The 27,717-nt window shown below is 39.7% G+C and overlaps 3 long non-coding RNA genes across 3 annotated transcripts; 1 reads left to right on the plus strand and 2 right to left on the minus strand.

Moving 5' to 3' along the window:
- Positions 1–5,641: 5,641 nt before the first annotated feature.
- LOC139946473 (uncharacterized) lies at positions 5,642–26,840 on the plus strand. The gene is made up of 3 exons (XR_011787248.1): positions 5,642–5,685; positions 24,539–24,652; positions 26,557–26,840. It is a non-coding gene; the product is annotated as an uncharacterized lncRNA (long non-coding RNA).
- Positions 11,550–20,340, minus strand: LOC139946566 (uncharacterized). Its single transcript, XR_011787265.1, has 4 exons — positions 19,321–20,340; positions 18,988–19,105; positions 18,690–18,821; positions 11,550–16,199 (listed from the first exon to the last, which is right to left on the minus strand). It is a non-coding gene; the product is annotated as an uncharacterized lncRNA (long non-coding RNA).
- LOC139946472 (uncharacterized) lies at positions 25,930–26,604 on the minus strand. Its single transcript, XR_011787247.1, has 3 exons — positions 26,537–26,604; positions 26,127–26,245; positions 25,930–26,027 (listed from the first exon to the last, which is right to left on the minus strand). It is a non-coding gene; the product is annotated as an uncharacterized lncRNA (long non-coding RNA).
- Positions 26,841–27,717: the final 877 nt, after the last annotated feature.

A 27,717-nucleotide genomic window follows, 5' to 3' on the forward strand; every position in this document is an offset into this window, starting at 1 on the left:
TGAGGAATTTCAAACATGAGTCACTCTCATACTTAAACATTGTGGGAACCGACCAACTGAACGGTAGTCTTGCCCCAAGACGATATTGCTCGACGTTGGCTAGTGTGGGGCGCTCTAGGTTCTTTATAATGCCTGTGGTGAGCGCAGTACACTGTTCAGTATCGAGCAATATCGTCTTGGGTCCAAGACTACACGCGCAGGAACAGTCTAAAGATGATTTTCAATATGGCAGCCCCCATGGATGTGGTAACGTGATGAATTCGTTTGAGTTTCTAATAACTTAATCCAATGGCAGCACAACCTACCTGAATAGGTGTTGGAGTAACTTTAGAATACAGGGCCACATTCGGCGACAGGTTTTTTATGCAGTTTGATGCGATGTGACGAGTGGGAAATATGGCCAAGTATCCAGCAATACAAGTACTTCCATTAATAGAGGGCGGTATTTTCAATGGGGAATAATAATAGAGGGGGGGGGGGGGAGGCGCTGGTGGGGAGTAGTGAGAAGAGATGGGAGTCTGGATGACTGAATGCGCGGATGCGTGGATGCGAAGTGGGCAGGCAAAGAAGGAAACTTCAATAATAGAGGCCGTTATTCTAATGGGGAATAACGGTGGGGAGAAGTGAGAAGAGATGGGGGGTTTGGATGACTGGATGCGCGGATGCGAAGTTAGGCCGTGTCCGAATTGGCGACTTCGGCTACAGCTAAGGCTAGATCAGCGCGTCTGTCAGTGTTGAAGAATAGCAGACGCGCGCGCCCTAGCCGTAGCTGTAGCCGAAGTCGCCAATAGACCCTTCCCATGAAATATGTAAATTGCACAAAGCGCGTGCGCACTAACGTTTTGGTTGGCAAAATGAGGAAACATCGCACTGTTTTGTACACGGCTAATGGGTGCGTGACGCAGACGCGATTGCGCGTCTGCTTAGTGCACACTCTATGGCGTTTGCCAACCAACAGGGTCTGTACGCATGCGTGAATGTGATTAGCATATTTCATGGGAAGGGTCCATTCGGACACGGCCTTAGTCTTGGTTCAAGACTCTCCTGGATTTGTCACAAAAGGGCACGCTATCACCCCCAACGCGCTATCAACCACGAAGGGGCGGGCTCTGCGGGAAACGTACGCACGCGCATTATGTTTCCCCCCGATTTTGGGGGAGATTTAACGAATGTGCCAAGACTCTCCTGTGATAGCGGTTCTCGGGTGATAGCGGTTCATGGTTGATATCGGTTCGTGGTTGATAGCGCGTTTGGGGTGATAGCGCGACCTCTTGTGACAAATCCAGGAGAGTCTTGAACCAAGACTAATGGGAAGTGGTTGGGAGTAGTGAAAAGAGATGGGCGTCTGGATGACTGGATGCGCGGATGCGTGGATGCGAAGTGGGCAGGCAAAGAAGGGAACTTAGAGGGATGGGGAGCATTTGCATAGCGGCAATATATATAAAGGAAATGGAATTCGGGCTTTCTTTCCCTTTTTAAAATAATCCTTGAATGGGGAACATTTGAATAAATTAAGTAAAAGGAATTTGGGCGTTGTTTCCCTTTTTAAAATAATCCTGCAATGGGGAACATTTGCATAGCGGCAATAATATTAAGTAAATGGAATTCAGGCTTTCTTTCCCTGTTTAGAATAATCCTTCAACGGGGAACATTTGCATAGCGGCAATATATATTAAGTAAATTGAATTCGGGCTTTCTTTCCCTTTAAAAAAAATCCTTGAATTGGGAACATTTGCCTAGCGGCAATAAATATTAAGTAAATGGATTTTGGGCTTTCCTTCCCTTTTTAAAATAATCCTTCAATGGGGAACATTTGCATGGCGACAATATATAATGTAAATGGAGTACGGGCTTTCTTTCCCTTTTTAAAATAATCCGTGAATGCGGAACATTTGCATAGCGGCAACAGGGGCGTCAATCCGTCTTGAAGTGTGGGGGGGGGGACACATAACATTTACGGCGTGGGGTTCGGGGCCCGCTGTAGGGCCCCGGATTTTTTGTTGAGCCCGTAGATGCTCTCTGGTGCAATCTAGTGAATCTGAGGGGTGATGTTCCCCCCTCTCAGATGTTGGAATGTAATGCCTATTTCAAGCTATGATGCACCTATTTTTGCTATCGTGGTTGTTGTACCTAAAAAGCAACTCAATTGTAGCTTCGTTATATCAATATTGTTTCTGCATTCTAATGCTCAGACGGCGTTTCATCCCTATCATCACCAGACCTAAGACACAAGTTTTATGGGGCAAATCTGTCAGAATGGAACAGAACATCTGTAAAATATGAGCAGCAGTATAGAACCTTTTGGGTTGACAGCATTCAAGTGCGGACCATGAACCAAGTTTCAGGGGGTACCCCTGTCGAAGAGTGAGCTCAAGAGTGCGAAACCTTTATGGCATGGGTCCGGGCCCGCTTATGGGCCCGAGAAAATTTTGCATTCTAGATGCTCTGTGGTGCAATCTTAGGCCAATAAGAGGCATACAGAACGGAACAGAACATCTGTAAAATGAGAGCAGCAGTACAACCTTTTGGGTTGACAGCATTTTCAAGTGCGGATCTATGAACAAAGTTTATGGGAAAAATCTGTCAAAGAGTGAGCTCACGAGTGCAAAACCTTTACGGCATGGGTCCGGGCCCGCTTAAGGGCCGGGAAATTTTTTGCATTCTAGATGCTCTGTGGTGCAATCTAATAGGCCAATAAGAGGCATACAGAACGGAACAGAACATCTGTAAAAATGTGAGCAGCAGTAGAACCTTTTTGGTTGACAGCATCTTCACGTACGGATCTATGACCAAGTTTTAGGTGGAAATACTGTCAAATAGTGAGCACGCGAGTGTAAAACCTTTACGGCAAGGGTCCGGGCCCGCTTGAGGGCCCTGGAAAATTGTGCATTCTAGATGCTCTGTGGTGCAATCTTAGGCCAATATTAAGAGGCATACAGAACGGAACAGAACATCCGTAAAATGTGAGCAGCAGTAGAAACTTTTGGTTTGACAGCACCTCCAAGTGCGGCTCTATGAACCAAGTTATAGGGGAAAATACTGTCAAATAGTGAGCACGTGAGTGTGAAACCTTTACGGCATGGGTCCGGGCCCGCTCAAGGGCCCGGGAAAATTTTGTATTTTTAGATGCTCTGTGGCGCAATCTTTAGGCCATTTAGCGGCCAAATGGCAAACGAAACAGAACAATGAGCTGTGTGAATATTTGTGTTACAGTGCTCCACAATTCCACAGTGCAAAACATGATTTTCATATAAAGGTGGTCAAACGACACGGGAAACATTGATACTGTGTCCCCCACCCTTCGAAAATGGGGTGGGGTGGGGTGGGTGGGGGTGGGGTGGGTGGTGTACACGTCCCTTCCACCCTTCCACCCTTCCATACTGTAGCGTCGACCGGGGGTTGCAATGCACACAGTTTAATGACACAAGAAAGGTACAATTAACTGGCTATTCTGTCATCGTTTCGGAGCTTTATTAACACTCGACAATTCACTGAAAGTACACAAGAGAGAAGGCCTAAGCCAGAGAGCGCCCTCTCTGGCGAGCAGACTCACAAATCGACCGGCTTGGGCCAAAAGCAGTGCTCCGAATAATTGTATGGCAAATATTTTGCAAATATTTTGCCATACAGTCGTTACGAAAATGGCGTGTGCGCGTCCATAAAAATGGTCTCACAACGAAACCGCACGCACAATGAGACACTCAGCGTTCTCCGGGTTCTATTTCTATGACCTTTTTCGCAAATACCGGGGCGCGCGCGTAAAGCTTGGAATTAGGTGCATTGTGGTCTTGCTGGTATCCAAATTTGATCCATATATATCCCACGATGCACCTCATTCAATAGTCTGCGCTTGCGCATTGGTATTTGCGATAAGGTCTATGGTGTCCACCTACGTCTACGGCATAGAGTTATATATAAGAACTAGAGGGCGCACTGGCCTATAAACGCGCTCCGGCATGCGCGCAGGCGGCCATTTTCTAAGTTGACAAAACTGGCATCTCACAGTGTTTGTGCGGCCATTTTGTAAGTTGAACCTGGTTGAACAAACAGCATCGCGCGCGTGAGCATTCAATAAAAAAAACCTCAAATGTGTATTTCATATTCAACGCGCCTGCAGAATGACGCGCTTGTCATCTTGCGACCCGTGGCGTTTGTGCACGAAGCATCACTCGTGCGCCCTCTAGTTCTTATATATAACTCTATGGTCTACTAGGAGGCGCCATCTTGTTCTGACTTGGAACCTAAATTTGAAGAGCACCCTCTATTGAAATTAAATAAGTCATAGTTTCACTTGAACCATTCAATTCAATTCAATTTCAATTCAAGAATACTTATTGAATTCTTCTCGTCAAGCTAACGTTTAAATTAAACCACCAGGGCGTTTTAAATGCATTTCCTGCGTTCAAATGGCAAACTAACAAACAATTAATATTTAACTTTTGTCTGTGGAAATTTCAGTTTGTTTAAACAATAATAACCTCTGTCATTTTGTTTGATTGATAATCTTCTCAGAAGTTGTGTGGAGAACGCTGTCAATACCCAACATTTTGTGGCTCGCCGCAATCTCAAAACACGCTAACTCCAATAGACTGTGCAAGTCTCGCGCGGATTTGAACTTCCGGGACCATTGTGGTCCCAACCTTATGGAGTTTTACGTTGGGGAGATTTTGTTTCGTCCATTACTTTAGTTTAATGTAGTTTATGACCATAAAAATGACATATATGTTGTTAAAAATGTAATACTAATTAACATCATATATAAAAGTAAAAATAAAGTCAACATAATAACGAAGAAAAACCGATATTTAAACTTGACCTCAGGTCAGGTTACTTGGTAAAATATAAGAATTTGTGCCCATCTCCGATCACGAAACTTACGAGACGCTTGTTTTGGTCGCGCGGGGTGAAAAGCCTTTTCATTGGTCGTTTAGGCGTCGGCTTCGGTCGGCTTCCTCTCTAAACTGCGTCACGCGTTTTATCTAACGCCCTTGCGACCATCGTGCGTATTAAACCAGCTTTTAGTAGTTTCAGGCCGTGTCCGAATTGGCGACTTCGGCTACAGCTACGGCTAGATCAGCGCGTCTGTCAGTGTTGAAGGATAGGCAGACGCGCGCGCCCTAGCCGTAGCTGTAGCCGAAGTCGCCAATTCGGACACGGCCTCACATTCGGGCGTAGATTTACAAAAGGGGTTTAAAATAAATTAAGATCAAACAAACATCCTTGTCCCAGATTTTACTTTTGTCAATAAAATAGACTTTAACCGATAATTGTGTATTTGTTTAACAAGCTAAAACTAATTTCAACAAGCTCTATAGGGTATTTTTGTTGTTAAGATTCGGCAGTAAGAATAAATTAAAGCAAAGATTTGATTCATAAAAAAATAAAGTTCTTCAGTTGTCGTGTTTTCTCGCTCCGGTGCGCGCGAGACTTGCACAGTTTATAATCCGCAGTGCAAAGCCTTCGTTCAACAAGCAACAGAGGGGGTAAAACACCAGCTAAATGGCTATGAATAGCTTTATGCTATTGGTCCATATTCACCCCTGTCTATTTGCCGATAGAACTTGAAACGGTGCTTATGATTCGTCAGTAGTTGTGCACAACCATAATATGCTACGGATAGTGCACATGCATGCGACAGACGGTTCCGACAGACAATGAACGACGTAAATCGACGCTTAACTACACGTAAGTTTTGACTCCCTATTCTCTTGAATTTTCACACAATAAAGGTGCCACTATAAAGATAATGCACTGTAGCTCAATCTGTGTCAGTAAATTTTTGATTTGTTGAAGAGGACATGAGAACGTTTAAAAACATCATAAATTTTTGTTAGCCCGCCACGATTTGCTGTAGGTTCGCGTGGGTCGCTGGACCAGTTCATTCCTGGTGTGGGAATTCATGTGTGTGGGGCTTTCGTAATAACCTTTAATGGGGGGGGGGGGGGGGGATACATTGAATACACACATTTTGTCAATACTTCGAACGGATCCCTTGTTGTTGTCGCAGTTGTGATTAATTATTACAAGGTAACGAATAGTCAATGTTTACTCATCATCTTGATTTCTTCAAAAGCCAATATACTATGGCATTTGTTTAATTGTTTATGCAGAAGTTTATTGTACAGCCGTCTTAAGCCTGTGACTGGTTGCAATGTAAAAAATAATTTTTAATAGTTCTTTCAAAATAATATTTGTTATTGTAAAATGTTACAAAAACCTTGCTCTATGTTACCGCAAACTCTTCTTTATCTTGCTTTATGTGTTACACAAATATTTTTAAACTCTCATTCAACTAAAAGTTTCATTTGATTCTCATGATGTTTGATCAATTTGTTGTTAATAAATGTTCAAGTGATAAATTGATTTTATTCAGAAAATGATGGTTTTGTTTCCAATCCTTTAAGTATGGTATGGGGTATTAAATTATTAGAACCGCGGCGCCCGCTGTACAGTAGATCATGAACACATAGTTGAATATATCCCTGATTAACACCCCTATTACAAAACGGTTGGTCCCATCAATGTTGCCAGCAACGCGTGTGTGTGTGTGTGTGTGTGTACGAATCATGTGTTGCTGCCAATGGCATGGTGAAATTACATGTCATTACGGCTTGACACTTTTGTGCAAGGTAAATCAAAAATATTCTTTACGTAAGAGTAAACATAAATAAGCAAACAGAGTACGGGGCCGTTTTAGTAAGCAATAGCTTGTAAGAAAAAACACTGCATGAGACGAGACAGACAAGAAAACAATTGACCAACATTTAGAAATCAAGCCTTGTATTTGGTCGTTATTATACAAAATTGTTCATCATGAGCAGTGAAATGTATTGCCTGCCAGGAAATAGACTGGAATGTATAAGGCCTAATTTCATTATGCCGGTAAGCACAAAAACTTGCTATAAGCACAGAAAAGTATGGCTTAGCCGATAAGAGAAACTGGCTATACCCATGTACCCCATGCACCAAAAAAATGAATGTAAGAAGCGTCACCGCGGTTATTATCTCAGATTGTGTGTCTAAAGGAATTATTCTTCCTATTTTGACCAAGTTCTTTCCATTTGGACCGAATTCAACTCTGGAATATGTAGGCTATAAAACTTTTAAGTGCGGTAAGGAGTACAGCAGTTGGTAGGCCCTACAATGCAATTTGATATCGTTCACTTCTTGGTTCAAACGCTTGACCCCCCAAATTGGAATACTACAAATGTATAAGAGGCGTTATCGTAACGCTTTCTATATTGTATTCCGTCAGGGAAAATTCTTCCTATGTTGACTACTTCATTGTATACAAAGTGACGTTTTAATTTCTAGAATAAGAGTTGATAACCAACGATGTTCTTCAAAACAAACAACTACTTCTTACTGTGTAACTATCTCTTTAATAAAACTGTTACCGTGCCAAGTTTCAAAAATCAAGGGAAACCGACTCGGATTTTGCCCGAGTTTTTTTAGGTGAACAAAATTAATCATAATTCACCCAGGCACATTTTCCTTTGACAAAAAAACAATGCAGAGTGTTTTACAAGGTAGGGTGTTTTCTATTATTTTACAATGATCATTCTACATCACACAGTTGTTTCTTGTTTCACATGATCAATGTCTTTATTTTATAATAATACGTAATGTTAACCTGGCAAATAAATTGAAATTTTTAAAACTAATTACTGTACACCTAAAGGGCAGAATTTTTTTTGTCAGAGTAAAGTGCTTGGTAATCATGATACTAATGATCACTACTATCACTGACACACAGAAACTGGAAATAATTAAAGTTAGAAGAAAAATGTATACCAATTTGTAAACAGGGAGTTAAGTTAATACACAGTTGAGTTATGATTATTCATTAGAGTTCATTAACTGCAAAGAAAGCTTATAAATTGACTTTTATGAAAACACACAAAACTTTTTTAACTTGTCCATTAATGGAATGGATGAACAGTTCATGAACTTGGTTCATGAACTGCTGTGATGAACATGTCATGAACTGTTTGGTGCATGGACTGACCATGAACATTCTTAAAAGTTCATCAAGTCATTAATTCCCTTTTGGCTCAGTCAGTGCACAACTACGAGATAATGAAGCTGACGTGCAGAGTTTCTTTGCAAAATCGTGATCAGAATCAGAATGTGTTATATTAAGTCACTCATGTAAGCCTACCCAACTTTCCAGCATTTTTTAAACGCATCAAACAGCAATCCATTGTTGTTAATAACTTTATTTGTTCCATATAAAAATAACCATGTACCATTGGTGGTACAGTGCATATGTCATCCCCCCACATACAGAACGTATACACGCAAAAGTTGCAACAATTTCAAGAAGAAAGTGAATACATTACTGATTCTGTTCATATAGGTTTTGCCAGTTCTTCAAAAGAGTACACGAAATTACCGTTTAAGAATAGTATGCTTTCAGATTTACGAACTTTGTGAAACATCAACGGCTGTTTTGAAGCTGTAAACGAACATTCCATTGGTCAAAGTTCTGAAGCAACAAAATTGTTAGAACTTAAAGCAGTTTGGTCAGGACTCAGGATGTACATTTTTCCAAATCCGTTTTGTATTAAGCAATCGGCCGTCGGGTTTAATTTCGCGTGTTAAATAAAAAATATTTATGAGAAACAAAAATACATGCGCCTGTTACAGATGTGTTTATTATAATTAAGTCACTCATGAAGGCGTACCCAACTTTACAGCATTTTTTTAAACGCATCAAACAGCAACCCACTGTTGCTATATAATAACTTTATTTGTACCGTATAACCCTGTACCATTGGTGGTATGGGGTACAGTCCATTATGTCATCCCCCACACACAGAACGTATACACGCAGAAATTGCAATAATTTATTTGCAAGAAGAAAGTGAATACATTACTGATTCTTTTTATACCGTTTAAGAATAGTATGCTTTCATAGTTACGAACTTTGTGAAACATCAACGGCTGTTTTGAAGCTGTAAACGAACATTCCATTGGTCAAGGTTCTGAAGCAACAAAATTGTTAGAACTTAAAGCAGTTTGGTCAGGCTTCAGGATGTGCATTTGCCAAATCCGTTTTATGGTATTGAGCAATCGGCCGTCGGGTTGAGCCCTCATGTGCGGCTGAATCGGGTACTATACATTTTTACGAATTTCTCCATACAATATTAACCAAACTTGACGTACAAACCCTCAAAATAACACAGCTAATGTTTTCTAAACGTGAAATAAGTGAGAAAAAGCGGTGGTAAAAATCTGTTGCACAGCATGTTCCGAAAACTCGCTTTATTTGGTGATCCAACAACTTTGTATGCGTCGTTTGACGTACAATCAATAGATCACGATGGGGGCCTAAGATTCTAAAATCGTGTGAACGTTATTGGAAACAAAGCAGCAAATCATATTATAGCAAGAGGGTACCACTTTCCTACAAGCCTTTTTAGTCGGGTATCTCCTCTGCTATTACCAGCGGTGATTATTGTTGAGGGGGGGGGGGGACCAGACTCTTGCGAGCCTTTAGTCGAGTAAATCCGTGGCTAACTTCGGATTTGTTGCGGAGGGAACCAAATACCACTGCTGATTCCAAATTCATTGTGATATACAATTGTCTGATTGGCTCTTTGACAAAGACCGCCTGTTGTCGGCAATATTTAAAATATACCCAATGTGCTCAACACAATAAAGTAAGTGTGTCATTATAGCAGTGTACGTGCTATATTTTTAGTCGACTAAGTAATTACCCTTACAGTCATCTTAGCGGGGAAATACTCGGTGCAGTGAATAAAACTAATACAATGACAAAAGCCGATTGAATTAAAACTATGCGTAAAAGAGGCGAACAATAATCCATATTTATACAGATAATGCGTTGGCCCGCTCGATCAATACTAAAATATCACAAAAAACCCTACATATCATGTCATGAACCATCAATGCCAAGTACACCCTTCCCCAATATTGAAGCTCAATTCCAGCAACAAACACCAATTCCTTTAGTTGGAGAACGCAAGAGAGAAGGTTAATAGGAGGGGAGGCGACGTTTCACAACTATGTTGTGCACGCTCAACAATTTATCAAAATACAACAAATGACAATATTCCATACCGATTATGAATACAATTTCTAATCCAATCCTACGAAATGATTATTACCTTTAAGAATACCTCCCTTACCCCACATTACCTTTCACAACATTTGTATATACTAGAATCCTCCTCTTCTAGTGGGGTGCCGCGCGAAGCGCGGCATCCCGCTAACGCTTATTACATTCTCGCATGCACACAACCTTGTTCCCAGGGGTGATCAATCTCACTGCGCCTTTTTTCCCAGCATGCCTTGCTCGATCATAACCCCCCTGGAATTGGCCAATTTAAATGTGCTATATGCTAGCACATTTAAATGAGCCATTATTGAGGGTACGTACTCATTATTCAATCTTTTCTACGCGCACAGGCATGTCTTAAGTCTTAAAGAATGTGTTTGTTTTTGTTTTTAAAAAGCGTGTGGTGTCATAAAAAATGCGGGCGTGATCAACACGCAAATATCTTAAAACTACGCGCGCACGCACTTGACATCTAATGCATAACAAATTTCCTGAGCCAATCAGCGTTGTTTCCAAGTACATCACTACTAGGGGTTACTGACGAGAGGTATCGATACGGCGGGCTGCCCATTGTAGTGAGGCTGAGTTGTGCACTATAAGCAGACACAATTGCGTTTGCGTCACGCACCCATTACCTGTGTATAAAACAGCCCGATTGATGTTCCTACATTTTTTGCCAACCAAAATGTTAGTACGCACACGCTATGTGCAATTTACATTTCATGAAAAGGGTATAGTTTGATGCATATAGAGCTTTAAACTTGTATAGTTCATAGCTCTAATGTTTGATGACAATTAGGTAACAACAGGGTGGACCACGTGAAGGTTGTCATCTCCACCCCACAAATAACAGTTTAAAGAGATCGTTTAAAATATACATCGTTAATGAGTACTCAAACCCCCTATAGATAAACACCAAGGAAAATGTAATGACCTTGTAATTAAAAAAACAAATTGGGTGCATAGAGCTACATGTTTATATAACTCTATTGTTTGATGACAACTAGTTAACAACAGGGTGGACCACGTGAAGGTTGTCATCTCCCACCCCACAATTAACAGTTAAAAGAGATCTTAATACATCGTTAATGAGTACTCAAACACCCTAAATTAACACTACAACCAATGTCAACCTTAATGAGTACCCAAACTCTCTAAATAAACACCAAAGAAAATGTCATGACATTGTCATTAAAAAATTGGTTTGGTGCATATATAAACATGGTTATAAAGCTCTATTGTTTGATGACAATTAGTTAACAACAGGGTGGACCACGTGAAGGTTGTCATCTCCCACCCCACAATTAACAGTTAAAAGAGATCATAGTATCGTTAATGAGTACTCAAACACCCTAAATTAACACGGCAAACAATGTCAACCTTACAGCGCCAGCCACCAACCCGGTCTTACCACGCAGTGAAGGCCGGGTCCTCGCACTGTAATTCCCTGAATCAAACACCCTTAAAAAAAAACCTAGAAAATGGCATGACCTTTGTAATTACAAAAACTCCTTAATGAGTACTCGAAACCGTATATAAACACCATAAACAATGTCATAACCTTGTAATCCAATAACGTCGTTAAGAGTACTCAAAAACTGGACTGAATACCCTTATTAAATACTGTGGAAAATGTCTAGACCTTTGTAATAATAAAGGTCATGACCTTTGACATTACAAACTTTAAAAAGAGTTACTAAACCCCAAGTGTGTCACAATATTTACATGTCTTCATATAGTAACCAGTAAAAAACATGGTGGCCACCATGTGAGGGTACCCCAGAACTACAATAATAAATAATTGAATTACAGAGTGACACAAAATAAAAGTTACAATTTATATTTAATTCATTATTACAATACAAAACTTCATTACATAAATCACCACTTATATACAGTCCTTAACACACTTGTTTAACGACGTTAAGAGTACTCAAAAACTGGACTGATTATCCATATAAATACCATGGACAATGTCTAGACCTTTGTGATAATAAACCTGGTTAATGAGCACTCATAAACACAGACAAGGTCATGACCTTTGACATTACAAACTTTAAAAAGAGTTTCTAAACCCCTATTGTGTCACAATATTTACATGTCTTCATATAGTAACCAGTAAAAAACACGGTGGCCACCATGTGAGGGTACCCCAGAACTAGAATAATAAATAATTGAATTACAGAGTGACACAAAATAAAAGTTACAATTTATAATTAATTCATTATTACAATACAAAACTTCATTACATAAATCACCACTTATACACAGTCCTTAACACACTTTTTTAACGTCGTTAAGAGTACTCAAAAACTGGACTGATTCTCCATATAAATACCATGGACAATGTCTAGACCTTTGTAATAATAAACCTGGGTAATGAGTACTCAAACACAGACAAGGTCATGACCTTTGACATTACAAACTTTAACAAGAGTTACTGAACCCCAAGTGTGTCACAATATTTACATGTCTTCATATAGTAACAGTAAAGAAACACGGTGGCCACCATGTCAGGGTACCCCAGAACAGATACCATGTAAACAATTAGAATAACAAATAATTGAATTACAGAGTGAAACAAAATAAAAACTACAGTTTATATATTTAATTCATTATTACAATACAAAACTTCATTACATAAATCACCACTTATATACAGTCCTTAACACACTTGTTTAACGACATTAAGAGTACTCGAAAACTGGACTGATTATCCATATAAATACCATGGACAATGTCTAGACCTTTGTAATAATAAACCTGGTTCATGCGAGTACTCAAACACACACAAGGCCATGACCTTTGACATAAACTTTAAAAAGAGTTCTAAACCCCAAGTGCGTCACAATATTTACATGTTTTCATATAGTAACCAGTAAAAAACATGGTGGCCACCATGTCAGGGTACCCCAGAACAGATACCATGTAAACAATTAGAATAATAAATAATTGAATTACAGAGTGACACAAAATAAAAGTTACAATTGATAATTAATTCATTATTACAAAACAAAACTTCATTACATAAATCACCACTTATATACAGTCCTTAACACACTTGTTTAACGTCGTTAAGAGTACGCAAAAACTGGACTGATTACCTTAATAAATACCATGGACAATGTCTAGACCTTTGTAATTATAAACCTGGTTAATGAGTACTCAAACACACACAAGGTCATGACCTTTGACAATACAAACTTTAAAAAAAGTTACTAAACCCCAAGTGTGTCACAATATTTACATGTCTTCATATAGTAACCAGTTAAAAACATGGTGGCCACCATGTGAGGGTACCCCAGAACTAGAATTAATAAATAATTGAATTAAAGAGTGACACAAAATAAAAGTTACAATTCATAATTAATTCATTATTACAATACAAAACTTCATTACATAAATCACCACTTATATACAGTCCTTAACACACTAGTTTAACGTTGTTAATAAGAGTACTCAAAAACTGGACTGATTATCCAGATAAATACCATGGACAATGTCTAGACCTTTGTAATAATAAACCTGGGTAATAAGTACTCAAACACAGACAAGGTCATGACCTTTGACATTACAAACTTTAAAAAGAGTTTCTAAACCCCAATTGTGTCACAATATTTACATGTCTTCATATAGTAACCAGTAAAAAACATGGTGGCCACCATGTGAGGGTACCCCAGAACTAGAATAATAAATAATTGAATAACAGAGTGACACAAAATAAAAGTTACAATTTATAATTAATTCATTATTACAATACAAAACTTCATTACATAAATCACCACTTATACACAGTCCTTAACACATTTTTTTAACGTCGTTAAGAGTACTCAAAAACTGGACTGATTCTCCATATAAATACCATGGACAATGTCTAGACCTTTGTAATAATAAACCTGGGTAATGAGTACTCAAACACAGACAAGGTCATGACCTTTGACATTACAAACTTTAACAAGAGTTACTGAACCCCAAGTGTGTCACAATATTTACATGTATTCATATAGTAACCAGTAAAGAAACACGGTGGCCACCATGTCAGGGTACCCCAGAACAGATACCATGTAAACAATTAGAATAACAAATAATTGAATTACAGAGTGAAACAAAATAAAAACTACAATTTATATATTTAATTCATTATTACAATACAAAACTTCATTACATAAATCACCACTTATATACAGTCCTTAACACACTTGTTTAACGACGTTTAGAGTACTCGAAAACTGGACTGATTATCCATGTAAATACTATGGACAATGTCTAGACCTTTGTAATAATAAACCTGGTTAATGCGTGTACTCAAACACACACAAGGTCATGACCTTTGACATAAACTTTAAAAAGAGTTCTAAACCCCAAGTGCGTCACAATATTTACATGTTTTCATATAGTAACCAGTAAAAAACATGGTGGCCACCATGTCAGGGTACCCCAGAACAGATACCATGTAAACAATTAGAATAACAAATAATTGAATTACAGAGTGACACAAAATACAAACTACAATTTATGTATTTAGTTCATTATTACAATATAAAACTTCATTACATAAATCACCACTTATATACAGTCCTTAACACACTTGTTTAACGATGTTAAGAGCTGTACTCGAAAACTGGACTAATTATCCATATAAACACCATGGACAATGTCTAGACCTTTGTAATAATAAACCTGGTTAATGCGAGTACTCAAACACAAACAAGGTCATGAACTTTGACATAACAAACTTTAAAAAGAGTTCTAACCCCAAGTGCGTCACAATATTTACGTGTCTTCATATAGTAACCAGTAAAAAACATGGTGGCGGCCATGTCAGGGTATCCCATAACAGATACCATGTAAACAATTAGAATAATAAATAATTGAATTACAGAGTGACACAAGATAAAAATTACATTTTATAATTAATTCATTATTACAATACAAAACTTCATTACATAAATCACCACTTATATACAGTCCTTAACACACTTGTTTAACGTTGTTAATAAGAGTACTAAAAAACTAGACTGATTATCCTCAATAAATACCATGAAAAATGTCTAGACCTTTGTAATAATAAACCTGGTTAATGAGTACTCAAACACACACAAGGTCATGACCTTTGACATTACAAACTTTAACAAGAGTTACTGAACCCCAAGTGTGTCACAATATTTACATGTCTTCATATAGTAACCAGTAAAAAACATGGTGGCCACCATGTCAGGGTACCCCATAACAGATACCATGTAAACAATTAGAATAATAAATAACTGATTTACAGAGTGACACAAATTAAAAGTTACAATTTATAATTAATTCATTATTACAATACAAAACTTCATTACATAAATCACCACTTATATACAGTCCTTAACACACTTGTTTAACGTCGTTAAGAGTACTAACAAACTGGACTGATTATCCAGATAAATACCATGGACAATGTCTAGACCTTTGTAATTATAAACCTGGTTAATGAGTACTCAAACACAAGTCCACAAGGTCATGACCTTTGATTTAAAAGAGTTATAAACCCCAAGTGTGTCACAATATTTACATGTCTTCATACAGTAACCAGTAAAGAAACACGGTGGCCACCATGTGAGGGTACCCCAGAACAGATACCATGTAAACAATTAGAAAAATAACTAATTGAATTACAAAGTGACACAAAATATAAGTTACAATTTATATTTAATTCATTATTACAAAACAAAACTTCATTACATAATCACCACTTATATACAGTTCTTAACACACTTGTTTACTTTTTATTGGTATTGAGTTTACTTTTACAAACAACCTTAATGTTGTCTTGACTTTGTACTGAGCAAATATTTTTGTGTAAGTGGCAAAATATCTATCTATCTAGATAATGTCGCTACATACTGCAAAAGGAAGGCCTCTTCATCACCATTCCACCTTGATCGTTCTTGCGTGACGCTTCCAAATTCTCTGATGTCATCCATCTAACGCCAACTTGGTCTGCCTCTTCGTCTCGTTTGTGTTCTTGGGGTTCATTCTGTTGACAATGTTCATCTGTTGTCATGACGCCTTAGATGAGGTGTTTTATTGGTGTTGCATAACGTGTCCAACTCAAAGATGTTCGACCGTGTTAATCCTGTATTAAATATGATCAAAAAAGAAAGAAAAAACTAATTAGATTGAGATTTGGATTTAAAGGTCAAAGATGTGTGTATACTATATCAATAATTGCTTTTTATTAAGTAAGCACATCCCTCACTCAGTGACCCTCCTGGCGCACGCTTTAACATAGAGTTTTCAGGCAAGGTCAACGGTCATCGCTCCTTCAAATATGCTTCTCCAAGACTATGGAACTCTCTTCCCAACAATATCATAGACTGTGCCAGGCTACGAACATTTAAATCTAACTTAAAACCCTTCTTTTCAATCGTAGAAGCCCTTGACTTTATTTTGTAATTTGCGCTATATAAGAACTGTTTATTAGCTGTTTCGTAGCGCAGCGCAGCAAAACAGCTCTTGTTTTTGTTAAAGTTTTTTTTATTAGCTGTTTCGTAGCGAAGCGCAGCGAAACAGCTCTTGTTTTTGTTAAAGTTTTTTTTATTATTATTATTATTATTATTTTTTTTTTTATTTGTCATCTTCAGAAAAATTTCATATAAGTGCTGATTTGCAATGTTCCCAAAGAGCAATTGCAATGAAATTTTCAGGGATGAAAGGTATTGGTGCAATGATCATTGCGAAACAAGGAGGTCATTATGACATAATCAGAAGTCACGTGACGTCATCTTAAAGGTGTTGTATTTTAAATGTTTGAAAATTTTTAACAAATCAGCCACAAGAGACCGTAGGTTTCTGTTTGCGGGATTGGGGAGGGATAAATAAGGTCTTCATTTTGTTTCGTGTGCGTGACCTCACATGACCTCTACTTCCGGTCGAAACCGGAAGTGGCCTACTAATTCAAAATTGGAAAAAGATATGAAGTTGCTTTTAACGATGTTAGTGCGTGGCAAGGGTGGGCAGTTCAAAAAAAATACCAATGACGTCTCAAAATGCAACAGCGCCCTCTAGCGGCAGGTTGAAAACTCGTCAAAATGGACTTTTTGAAGATGTGTGTGGTGAAGTTTTTTGTAATCACTTCAAATTTTACACACACGTTAACTGTCAGGCAGCCATCATATGTGTGAAGTTTCAGATCAATGACGTCATCGGGGGTCACGTGACGCGGCCTTAAAGGTGCACTTTTTGAACTAATATAACTCCCTAAGTAATTATGCGATCATGTTGAAACTTGGTAGGTTGTTGGATATTGACAAGTTCTTATGAAATATTAAAGGACGTCATGATGACGTCATCACATGATTTTTTATAATTTTTTCAATTTTTGCACCTTTAACACATAAATTGCTATCTGAATATGGTATAATCCAAATTATTTTTTATTTATGCCACATTGGGCAAAATTGCTTTGAATACCCAACAAATTTAAAACTCAGTTGAGAAATTTGAATTTTTTTTTTGACGAAACAGCTCTGCATTTGTGCACAAATGCAATTTAGCTCTAGTTATTATTATTTTTTTATTTGTCATCTTCAGAAAAATTTCATATAAGTGCTGATTTGGAAGGTTCCCAAAGAGCAATTGCAATGAAACTTTCAGGGATGAAAGGTATTGGGGCAATGATCATTGCAAAACAAGGATGTCATTATGACATCATCACAAGTCACGTGACGACATCTTAAAGATGTTGTGTTTTAAATGTTTGAAAATTTATAACAAATCAGCCACAAGAGACCGTAGGTTTCTGTTTGCGGGATTGGGTAGGGATAAATTAGGTCTTCATTTTGTTTCGTGTGCGTGACCTCACATGACCTCTACTTCCGGTCGAAACCGGAAGTGGCCCTCTAATTCAAAATTGGCAAAAGATATGAAGTTGCTTTTAACGATGTTAGTGCCTGGCAAGGGTGGGCAGTTCAAAAAAAATACCAATGACATCACAAAATGCAACAGCGCCCTCTAGCGGCAGGTTGAAAACTCGTCAAAATGAACTTTTTGAAGATGTGTGTGGTGAAGTTTTTTGTATTTACTTCAAATTTTACACACACGTTAACTGTCAGGCAGCCATCATATGTGTGAAGTTTCAGATCAATGACGTCATTGGGGGTCACGTGACGCGGCCTTAAAGGTGCACTTATTGGACTAATATAACTCCCGAAGTAATTATGCGATTATGTTGAAACTTGGTAGGTTGTTGGATATTGACAAGTTCTTGTGAATTATGAAACGACGTCATGATGACGTCATCACATAATGTTTTATGATTTTTTTAATTTTTGCACCTTTAAGTCACAAATTGCTATCTGAACTTGGTATAATCCAAATTATTTTTTTTAAATAGGCTTGACTGTCATAACTGCTTTGATGCAAAGAGAATTTAAAATTAAGAGGGACAATTTGAAAATTTTATTAACGAAACAGCTCTGCATTTGTGCACAAATGCAATCATGTCTAGTTATTATTATTATTATTAAGGTATATGTTTGAATTTTGAAACCTAAGAAATGTCTATTTTCTGCACTTAAATGGATTTCTAAACTTTCAACTCAAGCTTCGCTAAAACAGATCATACCTTCAAATTCCACTTAGGACCCTGGTGAGTAGCTGAGGAATATAGCTATCTCCTCATAAGCCATGATGTATCTCTCTGTACTGTGACGTCACATCTTCATGGTCCATGTTGACACGCAGTCGTCACAATCATCTTAAAGAAAATTACAATGTACTCGCATCAGTACAAACCATATCAAGACTTGGATCATCAGGGCCAAATTTCATAGAGCTGCTTAAGAACAAAAAGGATCCAAGCAAATGAAATGCACTGCGAAACAAAGTTTCGAGATTAAAGAGATCATTCTCTAGCTATCTACCTATGTTTGGTGCACTTCAATGACAACTGAGATGTTGTCCGCATAGGCAGGCATCCTCTCGGACGTTTTCATGTTGGCGCTTGTTATCAGCAGGTATCCCAAGCAGATCTGCAGACTCCTGAAATATATGTCAATTAAGAAATTTCAGTATAATTATTTTCACCAAATACTTTTTAATGTAGAACAATTATAGTTCATGTTGCAAGGTTGTATTTGGCACATTTATGTACTACAATGTTATTTTTTTCACATCACTAATCCAGAAGAGGAAAACAGCTATGCTCCAGTCAATATCACAAAGTTTGCCATCAATCAAACTTAAAATAAACTTACCTTGTCTTGTCATTTTCCTCACAGCGTACAAAGGTCCCAATGATTACTTCATGGCCGGCATGTGCAGTTTCCACTGGAATCCCATGGGCAGATGGTTAAACATACATTTAACCAGTTCACCGTCGCCGTAAAAAAAAATGACAAATACAAACTATTAGAAAAATGCACTTCGCCAACAGAGTTTAGAGATTAAAGAGATCATTCTCTAGCTATCTGCCTATGTTTGGTGCACTTAAATGTCAGCTGGGATGCTGTCCGCATAGTCGGGCACTGTTGCATCATGGCTTTTGGTCATCGGCAGGTAGTACACCACATCCCCAGCAGAACTGCAGACTCCTGAAATATATGCCAATCAAGTCATTACAAAATCATTATTCTTATTAAATACTTTTCACCATAGAATAATATTCATGCTGCAAGGTTTAGATGTTTTTCATGAGGACTCTAGCAATTGGAAAACTGGTGATTTGCAAAGCTAAATTTTAGCATGGAGCCCCTTTTAAATCTAGACATAATCTTGATTTCAGGATAAATCTCAACAACTTACGGTCCCTCATTACTTCCCAAGCTATCAATCCACCTTAAAATAAACTTACCTTTTCCTGTCGTTTTCCTCAAAGACACACAGCTCCCATGTCTTTATGGCTGCGACTGGAATGGCATGTGCTGTTTCTATTGGTCTCCCATAGGCAGATGGATCACCGTCGCCGTAAAAAAATTAAAGAAAAAATACAGACAATGAGAAAAATGCATCTCGAAATAGAGTTTCGAGTATAAAGAGATCATTCTCTAGCTATTCTACCTAGGTTTGTTGCGCTTCAATCCCATCTGGGATATGTATTGTTTGAAGCTTTGCATGGTGTGGAGAAATTATAATTTACGGGGACAACCATGTGTAAACCTCTTAAGGTGAGTATTGGCTCTGGAAAGACCCGGTTTGGTCTCGACATAGTAAACAGTATACTCTGCTCATCTTCAGGAGATTGCTGGACTACAGGCGATGGTCGAGCTTTAGTAGTGCTGGATGGATGAGCATTTGGGCGGGATGGATCAAAGCTGTTCTTGGCCGGTAATGCATGTCAGTTGATTGCTGGCTGGATGTGTGTACATTGGAGTGTGACATTCTTGTGGTGAGCTGCTGCTGGAAGGGTTGGCTTGAGGATGTGTGACCAGATGTCGTTAATGAAGAAACCGATGTCTTCTGGAACTGTATGGTGTGCTTGTATATCGATGGCCTCCCTGACTCTGCATTGGTGCCAGGACTGTACATGAGCTATGAGTTTGGCTTGATTCCACTTGATAATGCTGTCGTGTTCGTGTGAATATTTGATGATGGCTGAATTGTTGAGGTGTTCCAGTGTGCCATGTGCATTGTGTTCCTTGATTCTTGTTGAGATATTGCGCCCTGGTCCACGATGTATACTTTACAGCAATCACAGGGAATGTGGTAAACGCTGGCTTTGTCTCGAGTGTCTTGCTTGTCCTTGTGTGTGTGGAGTGATGCTTAAATCTTGTTTGATGCTGTGTGGAAGGTCTTGACTTGAGTTTGAATGAAGATACGTTGAAGCTTGTGAGAAGATAGGCCAATGTTTGGGAGGGAGATTGCAGCCTTGAACTCTGGTAGTTCATCTGGTGTGAGACTTGGCTTGGGCTCGCTGAGGTTGAAAGTTTTGTAGCCATTAAGTTGACATGATGTCTTGATGTGTTGTAGTTCCTGCTTCAAGCTGCCCTTGTCACAGGTGTCCAAGGTCCAACGGACCAAGGTGTTGGAGACAGCAGACTTGAAGCGAGGATGGTGGAATAATGAGTTGTGAACGTATCTGTCGGTGTGCGTTGGCTTGCGATGTACCGTGTGGGCTAGAGTGCCATCAGCTTGTCTTGTTACTTCGGCACCTAGGAAGGAGATAGCATTGTTTTATTCTTGTTCCATGTTGAATCGGTTACAGAGATATTGACTGTTCAGTTGATGGAAGAACTTTTGGAGTGCTGTCTTGCCGTTGGGCCAAAACCACAAAGGTGTTGTCAATGTAGTGGAACCTGAGGTTGGGGCGAAGATTGGCGCTCTTGATACCGTCAAGTTAAAACTCCTCCATGAACAAATCCATCAGGACCGGGTATAGAGGAGATCCCATGGTGGCCCCAGAGGTTTGTTCGTAGAATTTGTCTCGCCACCTGAATCTAAAAGCGGAGAAGCAGGTGATAAGGAGGTCGTGGACTTGTTCTGGAGTGAGTCTTGTGCGGTCTGTCAGTGTAGGTTAGGCTTGAAGGCATTGTTCGGCGATGTTGCATGCTTCTTCAGTTGGTATGTTGGTGAATAGTGACATGATGTCAAAACTGACAAGGATCTCAGTTGGACGGAGATGTATGTATTTGATAATGTCGACGACCTTGCTTGAGTTGTTAATGTTATGTTCAGTGAGACCAACTAGTGGATGGAGGGTCTTGGTGAGGTGTCTTGCGGTATTGTAGGTGGGTGACCCCGGGACGCCACGATGGGACGGAGAGGAACATCTGGCTTGTGGCTCTTAAGGTTGGCCAAAGAAACGTGATTAGGCGGATGCAGATGGCTTGAGGTGATGGTACATGGTGTTGTCTATGACCTGCGCTTGATAGAGAGTGCAGAATTTGGCAGTGGGGGTGCGTTCGATGACTGAACAGGAGTTACTTGGCAGGCGTCGTTAGGTATCAGTTGACAGGATGTCGGTTACCTTGTGGTCAGAATCTGTTGTGCACATGAACACGGTGGCATTACCAATGTTCGTTGACATGATGTGGATAGACTTGTCTTTGTGCAGGGCTCGGATAGCGGCGTGTTCTTGCTTGCTTGTGCTGGGTCTTGGTAACTTGGTGTTTGAAGAGTTTGCAAAATCTGGATGCGGACATGGTTGACAAATGTCTTGTCTAGATGTTTGAGTGCAGGTTCGGTAGACTGAATAATATCTTTGAATGGAATCGTGCAATGTGTGGGCGCCAGCACACCTCGCATGTTTCAAGTCAAAGACATCAATCAGTCCACTGAACCTGCACTCAAACATCTGGACAAGACAGCCCCAACCAAGTCCGTATCCAAATTCTGCAAAGACTTCAAACGCCAAGTTACCAAGACCCTACACAAGCAGGCGAGAAAATGCCAATATCTGAGCCCTGCACAAAGACAAGTCCATCCACATCATGTCAGCGGACAAGGGTAATGCCACTATGGTCATGTCTACAACGGATTATGACCACCAAGTAAATGAAATCCTGTTAACTAATACCTACCAACGCCTGCCAAGGAACCCCAGCCCAGTCATTGAACGAACACTCACCACCAAACTCTGTACTCTCTATCAAGCGCAAGTCATAGACAACACCACGTACCATCACCTCAAGCCATCCGCATTCACCTGCCCACGTTTCTTCTGCAAACCCAAGATCCACAAGCCAGATGGTCCTCTCCGCCCCATCGTGGCATCCCAGGGTTCACCTTCTTACAACATTGCAACACACCTCACCAAGAACCTCCATCGACTAGTTGGCCTCACTGAACATCACATCAACAACTCAAGCAAGTTAGTCGACATCATCAAGCACATACATCTCGTCCAACTGATATCCTTGTCAGTTTTGATGTCGTGTCACTGTTCACCAGCATACCAATCGAAGAAGCATGCAACATCGCCAAAAAACGCCTTCAAGCCGAACCTACACTGGCAGACCGCACAAGCCTCACTCCAGAACAAGTCCACGTCCTCCTCATCACCAGCGTCTACGCTTCCAGCTTCAGGTGGTGAGTCAAATTCTATGAACAAACCTCTGGGGCCGCCGTGAGATATCCTCTATCCCCGGTCCTGGCAGATTTGTTCATGGAGGAGTTTGAACTTGACAGCATCGAGAAGGTCGATCTTTGCCTTAACCTCTAGCTTCGCTACATTAACGACACCTTTGTGGTTAGGCCCTACGACAAGACAGCACTCCAAGAGTTCTTCCATCACCTGAACAGTCAACATCCACACATCCAATTCACCATGGAACAAGAACAAAACAACACTATCTCCGTCCTAGATGTCCAAGTAACAAGACAAGCTGGTGGCACTTTAGCCCAAACAGTACATCGCAAGCCAACACACCCCGATAGATACCTTCATAACTCATCATTCCATCATCCTCGCTTCAAGTCTGCTGTCTGCAACACCTTGGTTTGCTGGGCCTTGAACACCTGTGACAAAGGCAGCTTGAAGTAGGAACTACACCACATCAAGACTTCACTTCAACTTAACGACTACAAGACATTCAATCTTAGCCAGCCCAAGCCAAGTCTCACAACAGATGAACGACCAAAGTTCAAGGCTGCAATCACCCTCCCATATATCGGCCACACTTCTCACAAGTTTCAAAGTATCTTCAGTCAAGCTCAAGTCAAGATCTTCCACACAGCACCAAACAAGATTCAAGCATCACTCCACACACACAAGGACAAGCGAGACACTCAAGACAAAGCAGGCGTTTACCGCATTCCCTGTGATTGCGGTAAAGTGTACTTCGCGGAAACCTGGCGCAGCATCTCAACAAGAATCAAGGAAACAAAGCACATGGCAGACTGGGACACCTCGACAAATCAGCCATCATCAAACATTCACAAGAACACGACCACATCATCAATTGGAATCAAGCCGAACTCATACCTCCTGTACAGTCCTGACACCAATGCAGAGTCAAGGAGGCCATCGAGATACAAGCACATCATAAAGTTCCACGAGACATAGGTTTCTTCATTATGGACATCTGATCACCCATCCTCAAGCCAACCCTCCCAGCAGCAGCTCACCTAAAGAATGTCACACTCCAATGCAATTCACATCCAGCCGGCAATCAACTCTCACGCATCACCGTCCCAGAACAGCTCTGATCCTTCCCTCCCAAATGCTCATCCATCCAGCGCAACTTAAGCTCCACCACCGGCGCCGCCTGCATTCCAGCCTTCCCCTGAAGACGAGATTAAAGAGATAATTCTCTAGCTATGTACCTATGTTTTGTGAGCTTCAGTCATCGACAGGTAGTACACCACATTCCCAGCAGAACTGCAGACTCCTGAAAATATGTCAATCAAGTCAAAATATCAAGTGTAAAACCTCCACCTTAAATTGGTCCATTATTACAAAGAGCATCCCAAAATTGGGTCCTTGAGTTTTTAGATGATAATTTGTTATGCTTTCTTTCTCTCAAATTTTCTTTACAGTCTAACAATTGTCATGAACTTGTTGTTTCCATTAAACCAACTTTCAAGAACTTTTTGAGAAGAAACCGACAGGACAGTTGTGGATTAAAGGCTTAAAGACACTGGACACTATAGGTAATTATCAAAGACCAGTCTTCACTCTTGGTGATGTATGTCATCATATGCATAAAGTAAAAACTTGTGAAACTTTGAGCTCAATTGATCGTCGAAGTTGCAAGACAATAATGAAAGAAAGCACCCTTGTTACACAAACTTATGTGCTTTCAGATGCTTGATTTCGAAACCTCAAAATCAAATGCTGAGGTCTCGAAACAAAATTAATAATAATAATTATAATTTGTTCATTTACATTGCACCCATTCCATAAACTGTACAAAAGCGAATAACATTATAATATTATTTTTTTTTAATTTGACAACAGGAAAATAAACAACAATCCAAACAATTGAATGAACAAGAACCTTACAGGACAAATTGCAGAACATTAATACAGTAAACCCACATAAATTAGTAAAGGAACAATTTATGCACAACTCAAGAATTTCCAAATTCATGGAAAACTACTTTTTTTTTTAAAACTACTTAAATTCAGAGGGAGTTGGTTCTCGCAATGTTTTATACCATCACCCTCTCCCCATTCCTAGTTACCAAGTAAGGTTTGATGATAATAATTATTTTGAGTAACTAACAATAGTGTTCACTGCCTTTAAACCATAAATGCAGACTCCTGAAATACATTTCAATCAGGACACTATATATACACTCACGTCAAATACTTTTCACTGTATTTATTTTCTCATGTACCAAAGTCTTTGCTTCAAAATCCAAAATCCAAAAAAGCAAAAAGTTCCGCTCCATAAATGTAAATGATGTGGATCTTGAGTTTTGAGTTTTTGTGAATTTGAGTTTTGTGATGCTGTCATTTTTCAACGTGTGAGTGGAGTTTGGGGACAACGCATGACTCTGTCAAGTTAAAATGGTGCAGAATACAAATTGCGCTCTTTCAGAGCATGACATCATCATACAGCAAAAACAAATTGGTCTGTACATAAGCTCAGACTTGATGTCCTTTTGATAACAATTTGGAAATGAAACTGAAGAATTTCTGTCCAAAAATGTATGGCCCTTTATATTTGAATTGCAATTGAAGGGTATCAAACACAATAGCATCTTACGTAATCGAGTCCCCATCCTCCCCCCCCCCCCAATTTCCATCTTGACTCCAGCAAATGGAAAATTTGTGAATTACAAGGCTAAATTTGAGCATGGAGCCCCTTTTAAATCTGAACAAAATGTTTATTTCAGGATAAACCTTAACAAACTACGCTCCCTCATTACTTTCCAAGCTATCAATCAAACTGGAAATAAACTTACCTGGTCCTGTCGTTTTCCTCACATTATACATAGCTCCCAATGATTACTTCATGGCCGGCATGTGCAGTTTCCATTGGACTCCCATGGGCAGATGGTTAAACATTTAACCAGTTCACTGTCGCCATAAAAAAACAAAAACAAGTACAAACTATTAGAAAAATGCACTTCGCCAGCAGAGTTTAGAGATTAAAGAGATCATTCTCTAGGTATCTACCTTTGTTTGGTGCACTTAAATGACAACTGGGATGCTGTCTGCATAGTCAGGCACTGTTGCATCATGGCTTTTGGTCATCGGCAGGTAGTACACCACATCCCCAGCAGAACTGCAGACTCCTGAAATATATGCCAATCAAGTCCTTACAAAATCATTATTCTCATTAAACACTTTTCACCATAGAATAATATTCATGCTGCGAGGTTTAGATTTTTTGCATGAGGACTCTAGCGATTGGAAAGCTGGTGATTTGCAAAGCTAAATTTTAGCATGGAGCCCCTTTTAAATCTAGACATAATCTTGATTTCAGGATAAATCTCAACAATTTACGGTCCCTCATTACTTCCCAAGCTATCAAAATGGTCCCTCATTACTTCCCAAGCTATCAATCCACCTTAAAATAATCTTACCTTTTCCTGTCGTTTTCCAGCAAAGATAAACAGCTCCCATTGATGTCTTCATGGCTGCGACTGGAATGGCTTGTGCAGTTTCCATTGGTCTCCCATAGGCAGATGGATCACCGTCGCCGTAAATAAAATAAAGAAAAAAAACAGACAATGAGAAAAATGCATCTCGAAATAGAGTTTTGAGTATAAAGAGATCATTCTCTAGCTATTCTACCTAGGTTTGTTGCACTTCAATCCCATCTGGAATATGAATTGTTTGAAGCTTTGCATGGTGTGGAGGAATTATAATTTACGGGGAGAACCATGTGTAAACCTCTTAAGGTGAGTATTGGCTCTGGAAAGACCCGGTTTGGTCTCGACGTAGTAAACAGTATACTCTGCTCGTCTTCAGGAGAATGCTGGACTACAGGCGATGGTCGAGCTTTAGAAGTGCTGGATGGATGAGCATTTGGGCGGGATGGATCAAAGCTGTTCTTGGCCGGTAATGCATGTGAGTTGATTGCTGGCTGGATGTGTGTGCATTGGAGTGTGACATTCTTGTGGTGAGCTGCTGCTGGAAGGGTTGGCTTGAGGATGTGTGACCAGATGTCGTTAATGAAGAAACCGATGTCTTCTGGAACTGTATGGTGTGCTTGTATATCGATGGCCTCCCTGACTCTGCATTGGTGCCAGGACTGTACATGAGCTATGAGTTTGGCTTGATTCCACTTGATGATGCTGTCGTGTTCGTGTGAATATTTGATGATGGCTGAATTGTTGAGGTGTTCCAGTGTGCCATGTGCTTTGTGTTCCTTGATTCTTGTTGAGATATTGCGCCCTGGTCCACGATGTATACTTTACAGCAATCACAGGGAATGTGGTAAACGCTGGCTTTGTCTCGAGTGTCTTGCTTGTCCTTGTGTGTGTGGAGTGATGCTTAAATCTTGTTTGATGCTGTGTGGAAGGTCTTGACTTGAGCTTGAATGAAGATACGTTGAAGCTTGTGAGAAGATAGGCCAATGTTTGGGAGGGAGATTGCAGCCTTGAACTCTGGTAGTTCATCTGGTGTGAGACTTGGCTTGGGCTCGCTGAGGTTGAAAGTTTTGTAGCCATTAAGTTGACGAGATGCTTGATGTGTTGTAGTTCTTGCTTCAAGCTGCCCTTGTCACAGGTGTCCAAGGTCCAACGGACCAAGGTGTTGGAGA

Source organism: Asterias amurensis, chromosome 13 (genome assembly GCF_032118995.1).
Source record: "Asterias amurensis chromosome 13, ASM3211899v1".
Taxonomy (NCBI): Eukaryota; Metazoa; Echinodermata; class Asteroidea; order Forcipulatida; family Asteriidae; genus Asterias; species Asterias amurensis.